We start from the raw sequence: 19379 nt of genomic DNA on the forward strand, positions 1-19379 counted from the left end.
GTTAACTGTCCATAGGTCAGCATAACTGAACATAGGCCTACCTCATAAAGGAAGTTTCGCTAATAGTTGTCACCAACACGAAAGTCTAGAATAATAGAAATCATATAAAAATGTTTACCTAATATTCAACCGAATATAATAATTGAGAATATAATATATAATCTGTACCGGCTTAATAGACAATTCTAAATAATAAATAGTTATAAGAGCGACTTCGCGTGACCGCGATTAAAAGTAGCTTACGTCCTTCTCCATACCGAACACTGCATGTATGCCAAACATCATGATGACTGATTAAGATGTCAAAGCGTCAATAGGTAACAAATGAAATCAATCAATCAAATAATTCACTCGCTAAAACAGGTAGGTAGATAAATTAGATACCTAGCTTAGGTATTAATCGCTTATATATTGGGATACTAAAACAAAGAAACAAGCAAACAATCTCACTTTCATTTATACTCATAACATTAATAGGACCATTGAAGTATTTATGATATCCGGTTACTCTTTACATCATATGAATCAGTAGTCTGCTACTTCACCTTTTAACGAGCTGAACCGGAACATATCTGTTTACCACTGCTACAGAAACTACTAGTTCTAACAGGTGTGCAGGTGAAAAACTTAGTACGCGGAAATATATACACTAAGGAGCGTCTATTGGGTATGCAACTTGTCTAAGGAGGGTTTTTTTTTTAATGGATAAAAATGGCATGGTAACCCTGCCTGCGCTATCGGTATACACTTGCGGGGTACCAGTAAGAAGTGATAGGTAAGGATGAAAAGGCAGATGAGTTAGTCTATCGTGACGAATTCAGAAGAAATTAGTCACGATGGTTTCCAGGAGACACCGCGTGAAGGGCTTCCTTCCTAAGACAGTTATTAACAATCCAAATGGAGGCAGGGGAGTGGATTTGATATTGGTAGGGATTTTGGGATCTCATTACTAACTAATGAGCACTAATGGCGCCGATTTTTCCTCCCCCCACCACCATCATGGTTAATTCTTGGTGAATCTGTCACGATGAAATGAATACCCCGGCAGTGAATATCAATAATGCATACATGACGGTTAGCATTTCATACATGAGTATTGAAGTCGATATTTTTTTTGTGAAACAAAAAACAATCGTAATATCTCTCTCCTAGCAGTTGGTAATTAAATGGGTTTTTTTTTTAAGTATAATTATAAATTATACATCTCTAATGGGAGACAGGCGTGACAAATACGTATGTACGTATATATGTATATTATTTAATTATCCCTAATTAGACAAATAAAATTATATTATTACAATAAGAGCTACGGAATGGAATTATAATATTATTGTAATTAATTTGAGTCATATAGATTAGAAATGACAAAGAATATCACAGCAATCATGTAAACATGTTGTACAGACAATAAATAGAACCAACCTACATAACAACCGAGTATGTTTAGGTAAAAGTTATAATAATATTAGATAACTGCAGTAAACACATAATTTATAATTATATTTATTGTTATGTCTAACCAACACAGCTTTATGCTTCGACGTTTGCAATAGTAGTAAATATTATGTCTATCTTTTTAGCAGACTACGAGTCAGCAATGCACATTCTCCAAAACATGATATGTGTATTCGGACACAAACAATATTCGAATGTATACCTGTAGGTTCTCAGAACTTAAAAACACATTGGATATACATTCATCTCTACATACTATAAAACAAAGTCACTACCCGCAGTCTAAACGTTTAGATGTTTTAAACTACGCAACGAAATTTAATACGGTTAACATCAATAGACAGAGTAATTTAAGAGGAAGGTTTACACGCATAGTGTTATATTGTTTTGTGTTAATTTATTGAAATATGACGATAATTGTTTCAGAGAAATTTTCTCCCGCGATTGCTCAGGCTGTGGAACGAGCTCCTTAGAGACTACAATATGGGGTTCTGCAAAAAAGATGTATTATGGTTTTTTTTTTCAATATCGGCCACGTGCTCGTAATACTCTTAGTGTTGCAGAGGACCAAAGGCTACAGTGACCAGAGTATATTTTCTTGCCATTGTCCCGGTATAAAAAAAACAATTCGGAAGAAAAAAATTTACCGAAAGTATTTATCGAAAATGCTATAATATAACAAAATAATTAATGATAGAATTGTATGTCTTTGTTGGGACTAAAAAAGTAAGCGATGGCATCCTATATTACATATTAGACGGATACAATAGTAATATTATTAATTACTACACACTAACCCCATATTGTTTCTACATTGCACCCGTGCGAAGCCGAGGCGGGTCGCTATTTTGATATAATTATACCGCGGAGTATTGTATCCTATAAAAAAACAAATGTACTAGACAATTATATTAAACTAGAAAATAATATTTTTATTATACACGGGTTATTTACAGAAATGTTTATGGATTCATAAAAAATATATTAACATTATCATTCGTGTCAAAATTTATATGGAGTTAACAGAAAAGCAAGTCCTAAGGAATATAAAAAGAGTTATTAAAATCGTTTCAAAAATGACAAAGATTTACTGTAACATTAGTAAAAAAAAAATACAACGTGACCGGGATATGTACCTACTTCTCCATCCCAGACAGTACGCATATTTCAAATTTCATGACGATTAGTTAAGTCGTTAAAACGGCAAGAGATAACAAACTCACTTTCACATTTTTAATACTAGTTGTATCCTGCGGCGTCGCGCCTCGAATCAGTACATAAAACATCCTATATGATAAGCAGCGATATTACCTTATCATGTACCAAATTTAAACTATCATCATTCAAATACTTTCAGTAATTTTTGCGCGAAAAGGTAACCATCCGTACATCCTTACAAACTTTCGCCTATATAGTAGTAGTTGGATTAGTAATGATGACTAAATTAGATAAAAACATGCTCAGATTGTTTACTAATTGTGCCAAATATAGCGAAACAGATTGTAGACAGTGGCCGCTAATATAAAAGTATTATGAGTCTCAGACATTAAGAGGTCTCTCGTCACAAACTGTTATCGAGGTCACGAGTCATGACAAAATGACGGCCTCCACAACTATGCCGTAAAGTCATGACTCATTTGCCTGTCTTTTTATCAGCGCTCGATAAAAACACAAAACTTACTCTAGGAAACAACGGTTCCAGGTATAATCTATTTCAATTGAAAACGATAATTTTTTTTTAAAGTTGTCACAGTAATACTCTCTATGTGAAATTATTAACAAATCGAAACTTTCAATCAATTGATGAATTTTTTATTTGTACTTATAATTGGACGTCTTTAAAATATCTTATAGTTGGTTCAATCGTTTATTTACATTTTCAAGTATTTTCAAATATATTTGTATAATACTTCTATATGTATGTATATCAAACAAGACTTATATGAATGTAAAAAACGCGACGGCACCTTCGCCCGCGTGACCGGGATAAAAAGTAGCCTATTACGTGTATGCTAAATTTTATGGTTGTGCCGTTAAGGCGCCAAGAGGTAACAAACAAACAAATAAAATCACTTTTAGATTTATACTATTACTCAATATTAATGTCTTAATAAAGAAATTCAATAGAACTATAAAAAATAATGGTCATAAGGAAATTTATTCTTATCATCGCTTTACACAAAGACCAACAGAGAGCATACGTTCTTTAAGTTACAATACTTAATGGGGATTAGCAGTCCCATAGCTAGCAATATACCTTCTTAGGTCGATCTCCACGCGGTCTCTCCCGGAAACTATTGTGGTTAATTCCAGATCAATTCGTCATAGATTAACTGACCCGTCTTCATCTTCGTCTATCATAATTCATTGATACTCTATCTGTGTATACCGATCGCACTAATGGATTTATTACATTTTCATCATTAAAAAAAAAAAAAACATAGGGACATCGAAATAATCCAGCCAATAGTCAGCACTGTGTTTTATTTATTTATATAGCGATTTACAGCGGCACAATACAACAGTCAATTACCAGTGAAATACGGACAGATGGACAGAAAATGACCTTTAGGCTACGAAAATGTTACTGGAAAATTACCGTATTAATATTGATTAGTACCTAACCTTTTCATGCAAAATACTTTTAGAAAATATAACCTACTAACTACTAAAAAAATTGAGATCTCTATAGAAAAGAAATTTAAAATCTGGACATATTTGACGGTTTGCTGGACCTTTAGAGTTAACCACATCCATGCTCATGTTCATTACTTCTCTATTAATATAACAGTTTTTTCTGTGTGTAAAATAAACACGAGAGACAAGTGTACCATGTCCTGAGCTAATCGAGAACCAGCCGCGTGCGCAACCTATGACGTAACTAATATCAAAGAATATCGCACCACTGTCTCTGGCGTGACCTCGAAAGAAATCTCTCGCCCATGTCTAAAATTACTCGCGCTTCTGTCATTCAGTAATACATCATTCCCTAGGAAAATATGTAGGTCGGTCAATGACAGCGGCGGATCTAGACAGTGGAGTGAATTTAGGCAGCACGACAATAATTGGGGCGTGTGCGTTTTGAGCGCCAGTTACATTTTTCTTTTTGGGTCGCGGACGCTGACGTATATGCAAATAAACGGCGCAAGTACCCTAATCTGTGTAAATAGTAAACTACAGATTGGTATGTAACAAAAGCTGATTAATTGAAAACTCTTTTCCGCAATAAACCCTTCGGAATAACATATGTATGTGTGAATTATACTATGTTACAAACTAATTTTGACATAAATTATCTTCATAATATCTATCATAATTAGCTTCATCGCTGCGGCCAAAACAAAGTTCATGTACATGGAAGCAATAAGTCATCGACCTAATTTTTTGAACTATTTAATGAGATGGCTATCGTCAGCTATAAATACTATTATAAAACAACATAAAACAAAACATATCCACGATGATCAAACGCTGCCAAAATAATAACTCACAGTACATCATGATGGCAAAACCAGATACCAAGTGTTTACAATTACAATAAATATAGAGACAGTAATAGAGGAATGTTTTTTTTTTTTGTTCTTAATTAAAATTGTATTGCTCAATAATCAAATAAACAATACATATAATTCAAAACATATTGTGCCGTTTAAAAAAAAACATATTTTATAGTGTCTTATGACGACGCTGGACAATAATAAAAAAAATCTGATGTTTCAGCAACTTTGTGCCAAGTAACGCTAAAGCAGACTTGCGCCAGACTCGCCCATGCGTTATACGAAACTGCAAGATAATAAATTGCAACTATCTAACAATTGGACCCACCTGTGCTGTAACTAACAGAGCAGACTGTTCCCAACACAGGGTGGTCACCAATTTGCAGATAAAGCAATGATATAATTTTATAAACACAAGCAATCCTACTGATAACTTCGGACGCTTGTCAGTCATGTTATAGCTTTATTTGAATTCTTTCCAAGTTTCTTATCTTGAAAATTGCGATTTTTTGACTTGGACGAATAGGGACGTTTGTCCATTTCCATATATTCACAATTCCATATATTCACAATTATTATACACAATCGTACGGAGAAATAATTAAAGATATAAAATACGATCTAGGCGTTGATATATCTTGCGACGTCCAGTTTTGCGGTCATCTGGAGGAGAAGGCTAAGATAGCTTCCAAAAAGTTAGGAGTGCTCAATAGGGTGAGACGATATTTCATGCCAGAACACCGCCTGAAATTATATAAAGCCCAAGTCAGGCCGCATATGGAATACTGTTCTCACCTGTGGGCAGGAGCGCCACAGTACCAACTCCTTCCGTTAGACCGCATTCAGAGTCGGGCGACTCGAATTATCGATAGTCAACGCCTTACTGTCCGACTTGATCCACTGAAACTGCGCAGAGATGTTGCATCTCTGTGCATCTTCTACCGAATTTATCATGGGGAGTGTTCTGAGGAATTGTTCGGATTGATACCTGCTGCTGATTTTCACCACCGTACAACCCGCCACAAACTAAAGTTTCATCCCAATCATCTGGACGAGTGGCGGTCTTCCACCGTGCGTTTTTCAAGGCACTTTCTTCCACGCACAACCATTCTTTGGAATCAACTTCCAGCAGCAGTATTTCCGAACCGATACGACAACATAACCTTCAAGAAAAGAGTATATTCCTTTTTAAAAGGCCGGCAGCACACCTGCAATGCCGCTGGTGTTGTGGGTGATCATGGGCGGCGGTAGTCACTTACCATCAGGTGAGCCGCATGCTCGTTTGCCCCCTGTGTTGTAAAAAAAAAAAAAAAAAAAAAAAAAAAAAAAAAAAAAATTAGTAACAAATAATTAATAGAAATTCATGACGAATGCAATGTGTTATCAACAACAAATATGAAGTGAATAACTTGAAATCTATTTTGTACATTGCCAATCGCCGTACGTTCCGAGATCATTGACACATATGCCTGTGATAACGATAAGTTATAATATGATGAATGAAACAACATACGTAGTGAGTGGAACACGGCAATTTACGCGGTGACGCCTCTGATTCGTTTAAAACTGATCTAAGATATCTAACCGCACTTTATAAATAGGACACACACACCGATCCAGATGCGGCACGCATTCGACAGATATAAAAATATATAGCAGTCGATAAAATGATCAGTACGGCCCTGGCTGAAGCTATGATATAAACACTGCCGAATGTGTACTGGACATAGGGCAACATCCCAGTTATGTTAGCGTGCTCGTATTTCGTGAACAGTAAGATCCATTTTATGCAGACAGGCCGTATAAAACTAGTTCATAGTTGTTAGTACTTCGAAAGGCAGAGCTAATTGGTTATTATTATAAGTTTTATCACGACCTGCTAATTAAAATTAATTGATTGGGTAGACAAACGTTCGAATATATCGATTTCCTTGTAGACACTACGATTAACGCCGTACTGAATGTCGGGTTCAATTACAGGTGCTCTAAAATGATGCACAATTATTTAGTCTAGTATAGAATCTAAAGAAACTGTAGTCTCCAATGAAATATAAGGCTGCTGACGTATAACTCTTGAGCATTACAAATTTCCCGCTTTTCCGATCCGGCCCCCGCAGTGTTAAACACAGCTCTTTATTTTTAAACGCAAGGCTGTTTATAATTAAATCTGAGTTTTTTGACAAGGTCTACATAATTGTCATTGGTCAATTCAAAAGCTATAAATCAAATAAGAGCCAAGGCGCTGAGTTATCAAATAACATTATAGACTTTAGGACGAATATAACAGCTGTTTTTAGTCATTAGTATCATCATGTAATATGTCAAAGTTGAATTGTAATAGAAATATTATCAATCTCGGACAAACATACAATGCTCCGACTCTAAAACAGAAACATACATTTCTTTTTTTAGAACTTAATATAACCTAAACTATTATTACTTAAAAACTATTCAATGAAAAAAAGACGCAATTGATCATTACATAATTATAGTCAGTAAGTTGCCAGAGCCGAAATTTCTTTAACTACAGTTATATATTATCAAACATAGTGGTATTACGACAGCACTGTTGAATCTATTGCCAAGAGTCTACACGAAGTTGTAAATCGTCAATTTACTACGAAGCATAAGGCACTAGCCTGCCAAACATTGTTGGGACCACAGCTTGGCAATGCAATATTTGCATAAAAGCGTATTTTTTTCTACAATATAAAATGCAATTCTATTTTATCTTGATAATATTAGTAACGTCAAAACCAAGAACCAAACCGTTTACAAAACTAATTTTTTATCTAAAAGGATATACTTTTAAATCGATCCCATAGATATTTCCTCAAAATCGGTTCAGTATCTTTTAAATTAATATAACTGGTATTATACCACAACTAAAACCGGTGTTTTCTTTTTTGTTTGTAAAACAAACTATATTATTTAACTCTACCTTTCAGTTCAGCGAATATTTCCAACCGAGAAAAACTGGAAAGAACCTTAACTGTACATGTTTATTTAATCTGTTTCTTTTAAAATCAATCTGTTAACATAATATACTTTTAGGCAAAGTACAGTGTAACGAATTTAACATTAATATTATCACGTGTATGACCAAATAAAAATCAAGCACGTTTCTCATAACTCGTTTAGTGAGTAGTACACTTTACTCGATAAGTGTTTCTTAACGATCGTTTTAAATCAATTAAGAGATGGATCCAAAATATTTAATAATTGCATAATTTAATTCCTATTCCTATAAATGATTTATTATTTTTTTCTAAACAATACTTAGGCGCTGCAAAATTAGTATTTGTAGTCTAGTATTAAGATCATTTCTTACTAATATTATAAATATAAAAGTAACTTTGTTTGTTTATTACCTTTTAGCGCCTTAACGAATTAACCAATCACTGTGAAATTTGGTATATAGGCTACTTTATATCCCGATCAATAAACATATCCTGATCATGCAGACGAATCATAACACCAGATATATAGATACAAAACAATAACATCTGATATACATATTATATTGTGTTCTATGAATCTGACTATGTACTTAGATAGTAAACACTCGAAAGAGTTCTACTCGGAGGTCGAGTTAAAACGGAAGTTTCTATTAACACTTGGGCTATTCGCTTGGCACGAAACGTGGCGACAAAAAAATTTTTGTAAAGACGAATAATATTTTTAACAAAGTCGAATATTATTTCTATTCAATAGCTATTGGATATAAAAACTCACCAGCTGAAAAGGTACAAAATCTGTACGCGCTGTTATTCAGTTTGAAAGATAAAGGTCTATGTTACTAGATACTGTGACTCAAATTCTTCAGTCGTCGTCGTGTAAGGGATGTCTCTGATTTAAGAAACGTTCACGTATTGCGATAGGAAAGAATACCTCTGGTCGTGCAAGCGTTCATGAGTTGCAGTAAACGCTTATCACCAGATGAGGTATGTGCCTTATAGTCATACTTGTGTAGAAAAAAGTAATGACCATTTCCTTGTACGTTATTTAAAAAACTCTGTTAATTCTGTTATTCTGTAATATTATTTAAGAAGTAAAATTACATGCAACATTCATATAGATATCTTTTAGCGTCTCATGCGATATATCATAGCGATTCCTACGTGAACATGTAAACAGATGAAGTATCAATTATTCGACCAGTCTGCTGATGTCCAATAATAGTATAATAAAAAAATCTATTAATTGATCGTTTTTGTCAGTAATTTCATTTAGACAGCATTTCTGTGGTGATTTCTTTAAAATTTGATTACCTTTTCATTAAGTACTGTTGAAACAGACTAGACAGATCAAGCTAATATAAGAATACGAGCGTATCGGTGTATATCATGAGAGCGCCCTACTATTTTACGTGCGCAGACGCATACACGATTCTATCGGATATCGTGTTCCAATGCGTCATAGACTAGCATGTGATGCAATCCCTACAGACGTAAATTGGATAAGAATATGTGATGGTTTATAGGTTTATAGGGGCATGACGGCTATTTCCTTAGTTTAGCCGTGTTTATATCTAACAACTGACCTTCACGAAAGTAGGGTATTGAAAGAGTGGGGAAGCGTTTTGGCAGATGTTATATTTCGTAGACATTAAGAAAGAAATAGTACATCGTTTGTGGCTAGTTTACTAGTTATATATATTACAGTTAAAACAACCGAATCAAAAATATTTTTAGGAAACGGTCAAAGAACTCCGAATCAGTTAAATGAAACTGGCCAAGTGGGAATTGAAGTTACATATAGAGTACTGTATTTAAAATAATTTGTAAATCTTTTTACTGCCTTTTCACAAGCCTTCTATACTTTAACAGGATTTCAAACGACAGTATTAAAACAGGTAAGCTATATTATACTGATTTTTTCCTGACTAATGGACAATTGTGTTCACAGAAACGCCGATATCCAGTGTCAATATTTTACGAAACGAATGGTTATTTTGTTTCGCAAGTAAATTCGATGTGAGTGACTGTAAACTCGGATTGCTTCTAATCTATATGTTACCTAGATTTTGTAGACTTCAATATAAACTCTCAATAATCCCTTTAACTAACAACACAATAAAAACTATATGGCTGTATACTATTGGCATATTCGTGGTATATTAATGTTGCGCCTAAAGCCATAGGCTATTTCATATACTAGTACATAGGGAAGTTGCGGACGCAAGTAATGAAATAAAATTAATCATTTGAGTCAGTCATGTAAGTCGCAATCTCTTTATACTTCCTTTCCAATAATCATTTTTCTTTGTATAATAATGATTTTTTAATATTATTCACTTCTTTACTCATTACTATACTTGGGCAAAATAATGAGTATATTTGCGATAAAAATCAATCGACCTACAAACTAATGGAGAAAACAAATAGAAACCAGCAAATATGCACCTAAATCACTTTACAATATGATACATTGTCGAAAGCAACAAAGATACTTGAATGCATTTTCAATTTGGTCTTTTCACACTTTATGCCCAATACACAGTGATAAATGGGAGAACAATCACTATAAACCAATTGGTGTAAATGAATTTCTTTAAGAAATTACCAACATGCTGCCAACAAACCTGTGCCCAACAAATAATGTCTTAAGCAATTTATATACATATAAATCATATTAATTACTATATAATAACTAAAGAGAGAAAAACAGTAGATAGAAAACATGCTCCAAAACTGGCGGGACTACAATAACTTGATGATTTCTCAATTATCAGTACAAATTCAAATATTGAGCTACCTCTGTATCCTATGATTAAAAATGTTGCATAGACGTGATTGAATATAATACAGAATTATGAATTATAAAGAGGTCTCAAGTCTTAACAAATTGACTCATTATCGCTAAGCCCAAAATATAAAAGTTAAAAAAGAATTAAGTAAGCAGATTCTATGGGTAAACAAGAAATGCAATAATAAAGAATTTCCAAAAAAAAACATCTTTGAGAGCGTAAAAAGTGAGCTTAACTTTTTGAGACAACAGGTTGACGCCCGAACAAAGACCCGGCATGTAGATATTAATAAATTATTTGTAATAACTTGTAGCCCACATAAGGTCAACCTAAGTAATAGGACAGCAAAAGGTCATTAAACCATGGTGACACTGGTTACCTAGACTGAAATCGATTGTCTATGTACACGACCACTGGGATTTTCCATATGACGAATGTAGAAATATTAATAACGATTATTACAACTGTACATAATAAAATCGAAATCACATCCCTTCAACGGAGTATTTTATAAATGAAACAGAATAATTTTACTAAGGGAAGCTAATAGAGCAAGTTCTAATTGTCATTCTTACAACTCATTTACTTTTTTTTGGAGTAACGTTCACTTTATCTAATAGAGCATGTCCGCAAAAGGGTTGCAATGTCGACTTCACACTCTTGGGTGGTAATGGTTTTTATTTCACCTGTGTACATTTGCTCAAACTTGTGGCTGAAACGAAAACGATCCTCCGATCTCTTCTTGTTTTTATACAAAGAAGAAGAATGAAAGCAGCAACGTTTAGTTTGCAGTGCAAACTCAAGTAGACTTGTTACTTGTTATACACACTAGCCCAGCATAGCTAGGTATTCTTTTCTTTTGTTTGAGTATAAATATTGAGAAAAATGGAACAAGTATAAAGAAGGGGTATTTAAGAGATTTGGCATTCGTAAACCATACGTTGGCATATAATATACTCATAGCGGTGTAAATAGTACGAAAAATTACTTTTAAAAAATGCTCATAGTTATGTTTATTTCAATAAAAAATATTTTTATTTTATAGTAAGACGAATTCCGCCGTGAAATCCCGGTATAGAATAGGCCACCCCATTCCCGTCACGTGGGTGTCGTAAGAGGCGACTAATAGAATTTAATAGGCGAGAGATGAGTAGCAACATCCCTTTTAAAACCTCACCAAAGCCTTACTGCAATTGCCAACCCGCCTGCCAAGCGTGGCAACTATGACAATGATGATGGAGATAAATTTAAACACAGAAGAGGATCACGATTTTTTTTTTCGCAGCCCTGTTACTGAGCGACCAGTAAACCGTAGTAAAATAAGACAGTTACAAATAAGATAAAAAGGAGGATATAAAATTGGAAAATTTGGAATCTGGAGAAAGAGGTTTGAAAACATGTTAAAGAAAAAAATTGTAGAGCATGAAAATCGCATCAGACAACAACCTCGTATACCGTAATATTTACTGGACTTCAAGTTTGCTGCAAATTTGACAGTATATAAAGACGGTATACTTGTGATCGGAGTAAGGCCATCATTGCCAATTACGTGCCAAATCTGTGGTACACTGACTGCTGGGGGTTTGATATATTTATTTTTAATTGTAAATGTTCATATTACTAAATATTATTTTTAATTTTCTTATAAATAAATATATACGAAATATGCTAGTTTCATTACTTTTGCTAGGATTAAATAGATGATAGCCAATATAGATCCCAATTAAAGTTTTATTATGCTAATTGGCAACTAATTCTCGAATGCAAGCTCAAAACCAATTTACTTTCCTCTTTTTACTACCTATGTGAGTACATATCTACCCCCCACCAAGATCATATTAATTGCATCTATTAAGGCTCATTAATACTTTCCTGCAAGCACTGACTGATCACTTGAATATCAGTTGCTACCAAAGCATTTATTTTGAGGGTCGCTTAGTTTCACTGAGGGCTGACAACCGAATAATTGCGAGGAAAAAGGGAATGTTCTTGAAGACTACTGCGAATGACAATTGACGCCTCCTTTGGTTCACCCCATGCTAGTCTTTGTTCATTAACCGTTTATTGTCCACTGCTGAACATCTAGGTCTCTCCCATATGAGCGGTTTTACCAATAGTTGCCACGCTTGCCAGACGAACGGTTGTCAAACCGTAGTGAGGCATTTAATGTTGTTTTGTTGTTTAATTTAATGTTTTAAAAGGGACACTACTATCTGTCTTTCTACTGAAGGATGAAAGGGAAGGGGTGGCTTATTCTATGTCGGGACCACAGGGCAGTAATCCCCGTTTCTAACAACCAATTCCCCCACGTTCCCGATACTAAACAACATCTTAACAGGAGAGGGGGATCGCTAGTAAAGGCACGATTGCTACCAATATATAGCCTGTTAACTGCCACCAGGCGATCCCTGAAGAATTAAAGAAAGTCTGCTTGCCGCTGGTGCTCCGCCATCACATATATAGATAAAGCAGACACATACCATACCATTTTCATCCAGAGAAGCATTACTCTGATAGGTTAACCAACACCGTTGCTACTAAACCAACCAACCATCGTGATTATTTTTTTATGACTACATCATAATAGGCCAACTGACCTGACTTCATCGTCACCTATCATGACTCGCTGGTACTCCGCTAACTGATACCGATAGAGCAAGCGAAGTTAATACTTTATTTTCATCCCATAATATAAAACCGACTCCTACCTACTAAACATTTTTTTTTAATTTTTCTAACTTTCAAAACTAGCTTTATTTCGTGCTGCAAATATTAGAAACTACAAATTATTTTATTTATTAGTTTATTTACAAGAAATAAACATTGTTGCTAATACAATTTTTTATATACAAATTTATAGGTTTAGTTCAATAGTATTACAATGATAGTATTGCAAACTGTGCATCTAACCAGTTACGAACCGCAGATTGACCAGGACTGCCTTAGACAAACCTCATGTACAGCGTGGTGCAGCGTAGGCGGCGTTACATGGGCCCCTTTAATCTTCCAATAATAACAATATTTTACTTCGTAATGACATTTCCTGTTCATCTTGTTAATATAATTATTGCCCGGTATAGAACATGGCCATCCTAGCTAGTCGCCTGGCCAGCTAATGGATTCCTACCCCTTCTGGAATGAGCATACTTGTGACAGAAAATCTGATAAACAGACAATTGTCTATCTGGTTTTCTAATATATTATATATATATATATATATATATATATATATATATATATATATATATATATATATATATATATATATATATATATATATATATATAATAATATTTATTTTAATAATGTAATGTTAGGTTATCGCACCTCAAACATCTGTAGGCATAATAATAATTAAAATTTTCTATAAACAATGTCGTCAGTGTTATCTATATTAGTCTATATGTCTCCAATACGGGAGTAAACTGATTCAATTAAAAACAATCATCAAAAATAAACAATAATAAAAAAAGATATCGCCTTGTATACATACAAAAATACAACTATATCTATAACTGTATCCCGATAAAGTTAATTAAAAATAAGCAATAATCATGCATTCATTAAAAATTGATATATATGATTTAAATTGTGCATTCCACGATTACCGTAAGTTCAGTAGTTCATCCTTAAAATGTAACAAACAGACATATCTTTAATAATTTAAGTCTTAGTAACAAACTCCGTCGATAAAATAAAACGGCCGTTTATAAATGCAGCTATAAAACTTAGAAGATAACCGTAATGACGATAACCATTAATATTACTTGACCTATCATTTAATCAACTGGGAGAAAAGGTCCTCCCGCCTAAAACATTGACTCGATGACATAATGTCACTGATATAAATGATATAGATGTCGCCTATCGTTATGTTTTTCGTCCAATGCGCGTGCTGTATAACAATAAGATATGACTTGTCGAGGTAAGGGACCGATGGTTGCGCCGTCAGATACGAACACAGGCGGCGTCTGTCAGGTCTAATTTTGTACTGTGACGTTAGTTTGGTAGAACAATCGAAAGTTATTCCGAGCTATACTAACGCACGTGAGTTGCTTTGCCGCATTCTATCCGAAACGATTCACGGAAGCATGGTGAACTGTGGATGTATTGATATAAACGGACGGTATCATCACACACTACCTCTGTTAAGACCCCTATATAGTTACAATCTATAGCTTAGAAGTAGCAAAAAATAGCTGGCTCTTGTTGCCAGAATTAAATTACTCGAAAGCACTGATTAAAAAGTTTTCAGAAAATTAAGAAATTCTTTTGAGTAAAAATAATATGTATGTATTAACAAGGGTTCTCACTGAACACTGTAAACTAAACAAAAATATAATACGAAATACTATCTATGCTTCATTGACTTTACAAAAGTATTCGATACTACAGAACATAACGTTATTTGGAAAGCTTTGCTGGATCAAGATATACTAAAGAAGATATAAGGATAATTCAGAATATATATACTCAAAATTCCACACAAGTTAAGGCATAAAGAGTTGAGAAAGTATTCCAGACCAAAAGAGCTGTCAGACAGAGTGATCCTATTTTCCTAAACTGTTCTGTGTATTAGAAAACATATTTCAAAATATGGACTAGGATAGCTTTGGTTTGATTGTCAATGGTGAATATCTCAACCATTTAAGATTCACAGATGAATTGTCATATTTTTTGAAAATGCTGAAGATTTACAAATAATGCTTAAAAAAGAGAGTGGAAAATTAGGACTATATCAAAAAAGTAATGTCAACACAAATAAAACATCAATATATGTGAATAACAAAGAAATAGAATATGTAGAATAATATGTATTATTTAAGTTGATAACTAATAACATTTGTACAAAGGTAGAAATAAAAAAATTAAACACTTGCAAAAAATGTTGGTCACTTAAAGAAATATTCAAAAACGAATCAATACCTCTAGTAGAAAAACAAAAAATTTTGAATATATGCCTGCCAGAACAACATCGAAAAAAACATATTAAACATTAAATTAAAAATTAAAATAGCAATCCTAAATAAAAGAAACAATAAAATTGTAAGTAGTAATAAAAAAATGTAAATGAACTTAAATGGATGTGGACAGGACATATAATGACAAGATAAAATCAACTACAGACTGGTATCAAGAATATGGGGCATGAAAGAAAGAGCAAAAGAAAGGAAAAGATGGGAGAAGAACATAAAAATAACAGCAGGGAAGTTATGGTTGTACCGTAACTTTGCTGCTGTTGTTGATTAATGAAAAAGAGAAAAATGGAAGGATATCAAGGAGGCTCAAGCTAAAATTAAGTAAATTAGTATTGGTAGAGTTAAAAAATTAATATAACACTTTCGACAATAACAGCTTTATAATTGTTATTTAATTAGTACAAGACATTAATGCACTTTTCAACTTTGGGTTTGCTGGCAAAGAACCCTTGCAGAGTTAAGCTCGCCTTTGTAAATTCACTTTCTAATTTCATATTTCTATATGTATTATTTGTGTACAATAAATAATAAATAAATGAATAAGGGGACTAAATAATTAATAGTACAGTAATGGTAGTTGAATTAACTTATAAGGGAAAAAATGGATTGTTAGTATATAGGACTATTGCAAGCAATGTAACAGATCAATATTCATGTGGTCTCTCCAGGAAATCACTGAGGTAATTCTTCCTAAATTTGTCACAGTAGACCAACTAACTTGACTTCATGCTCACTTATCATCATCAACTGTTATTCTGTCAGCATATACCAATAGTGCAAATGGATTTACCATTTGACCCCAAAATACTCCCTGTGTTAGGAGAATGTGAACAACAATGGGGATATGAGAAATATATTCAATATCAGTTCTGTATTAAGCATATATTTTTGTAAAGTCATTCTATTTCTAGGTATCCAACATGATTCATCTTGGTTTAGACCCATTTTATAAATATTAGTATTAATATGTAGGCCACTTAATATGATTGTGTTGATATTTGATACAGTAACTTGTAATATTATTATAACAATTGAATGATGCAGACCTTATATTTGGAATTGTTTCCTCAGTCTAATATTAAACTCTACTACCAAAGGGGAGAGTAATGATGAATATATGTGAATTTGGTGACTTAAACAGGTTGATAGATTTTAAAGGATGGGTTATAGTAAGATTCATCTGTAAAAATAGTATAAAAAAATAGCATCTATAAACTAGAAAAAATAATGTATTCAGCATTTCTGAAATAACTTAAATACAAATTTAAATATAAATTCCTGTTAGTGGCAAATTAAGTATACTACTTACTTGGTATTTTACTCATATATGCAAAATTTTGTAAAAATAATTACAAGTATGTAGTTAATAGCTAATCCAAAATACACAGTTCTACAATTATTGCCAAATGTGGGTTTAGTTTTTTTTTTTTTTTCTTTTAGGGATGAAAACCATCCAATCTCTTTAAATTGGAGTAAACAATACACAATTACAAAATTTCATGACAATCAATCCAGTTTCGGATAAGCTCCGAAACCATCAAACTGATTTTTAACAAACAATGTCATATACAACTTTTACTATTAAGATATATTTTATTAAATATAAATATTCTTTATTGCACTAAAATATACAATAATGGTAACAATTGTAAACAATGTATGTAAAGATGAACTTACCATTAAAAAAGATCTCTTCCAGTCAACCTAACACAGTGGCATAGGAAGTAGTGAGTGGGCAGTAGTAATGCAAAACAGAAATCTAAACAACAGTAATAAGTATTTAGACACTACATATTATTATATCTACATTTAAAATACACAATACTAATACATATATATAAATAGTAACCTACATATATATACAATCTTATAATTAATAATAGTAATAATAATCAAGTGACATTGGAAAGATAATATGATTTTGGAAATTTATTTTGTTGCACATATTATATACAAACAGATACATATTGGTATAAAAATGTAGAAAAGACAAGCTCAATTTTGCAAGTTTTCTATCAAGAACCCCAGTGTAAAAAGAAGCATCAATTGGCAATATTAATAAATCAATCAACATAATTAACAAGATAATTACATTAATCATTTAAAGTGTTCTATTTCCATCTTACTACTGTGACAAACAATACCTAGGTATTGAACATACTGTATTCTCCAATACCTATGACTACCTACTTGCTTACATATGACAGTATATTGTGATAAACTATAGCAAAATATTGATATGTATAATGACTTCAGCATAGAACAATGCACATCTATAAAAGTAAATTATTAACAATAATAATATACTCTTTATTTAATATAACTAGTATATACCACAATATACAGTCTCACAGCAATATATACCTTAACCGAAATATAATAGAAGCTAACTCGGCAGGCATTGTTTTACAATTTAACACCATCTACCTGGTAAATCAAATCAGTTGAGAGGTTTGGAAGATTAACATGAACTAACATCATGATATGGAGGTAGATGTATTGTTTGTATCACCTATCCCTAATGCTCATCCAGCTTATAGCAATATTGCAGATGGGGTTACCATTTCATTATCATCCAGTAAAAAAGTAAAATAAAACATGATATATATAAATGGGATTTTTATATTATATAATATACATAAATCTTATGCTATTAAATTTTAGAAATATATATATATATATATATATATATATATATATATACTGCATTACTATACTACAAAAGATGAAATGTAACTACAATCGAACTCATGGTAAGAGGTTGCTATAGGTTATAGACACCTGTTGAATCACACATACATTGCAACTGCAACATTTTATAAGTGTAACAGGTGTCACACTAATGTAAATACATGCTTCATTACAACTGATTCTTGTCCATAATAGAGTCCCTTTTAATCATCTATCATATTTATCACGGAGAACCTCTGTTCCTATGTTTGTTTATTCTAAGAGATAAACTATAGAAAAACAATTCTAATAATTTAATAATCTAATAATAATAATATTTAATAATTTGCCTGAACATCCTCATTTCGAGATGAAATACATGCCACAAAATGTGCATAGACAAAATTACAGTCAGAGATTAAGAGCCAATATGAAAGTTTGTAGAGACCAATCTTCGAGTGTTGGCAATCACACAATACTAATGGTATCAGAGTTAAACAAACTAATTCTCATCAAATACCTACAGAAAAAACCTAAAAATGTTAGAATATATTAAAATTGCTTTTCAAAAACAAATACAATAAAAACAATACCATTTAAGGTAAGTGATCAAAAGGAATTTACAGGTAGATCAAATTATGTTTTCCAGATGTTAGTGAAAATACATAAAATAGATTTATTTACTTTGTGTTGGTAGAAGTGATAGATTTCAATACTGATTCACACTTGAGAATGCAGTAAAAAGTATGCTATCTTTTAAAGCGCAGCACAAAGTTGCATTTATATCTATACAACTTTTTAAACATGATTGAGTAACATAATTCCAATATCTTTAGAAACTTTGTAGTATCTTTATCAATCAATAAAATGCAGTTCAAAGGGTCACTTGATGCTAATGACATTCTGAATCAGTATATTAAATCCTAAATATATAGAAGTCTTTTAACTAAAAGTTAAAAACATTTCACAACTTTGTAAAATGATAAAGTAGAAAATGTGATAAATTAATGTCATTATACTTTGTGTTAT

The 19379-nt window shown here is 32.6% G+C and overlaps 1 protein-coding gene across 13 annotated transcripts in view; it reads right to left on the reverse strand.

Moving 5' to 3' along the window:
- The window catches only part of LOC113517949 (protein phosphatase 1 regulatory subunit 12B), an 87635-nt gene that overhangs the window by 66623 nt on the left and 1633 nt on the right, over window positions 1–19379 (reverse strand). The window lies entirely within an intron of this gene.

Source organism: Galleria mellonella, unplaced genomic scaffold, assembly GCF_026898425.1.
Source record: "Galleria mellonella isolate WM207_F2 unplaced genomic scaffold, CSIRO_AGI_GalMel_v1 utg28, whole genome shotgun sequence".
In the NCBI taxonomy this organism is placed as follows: Eukaryota; Metazoa; Arthropoda; class Insecta; order Lepidoptera; family Pyralidae; genus Galleria; species Galleria mellonella.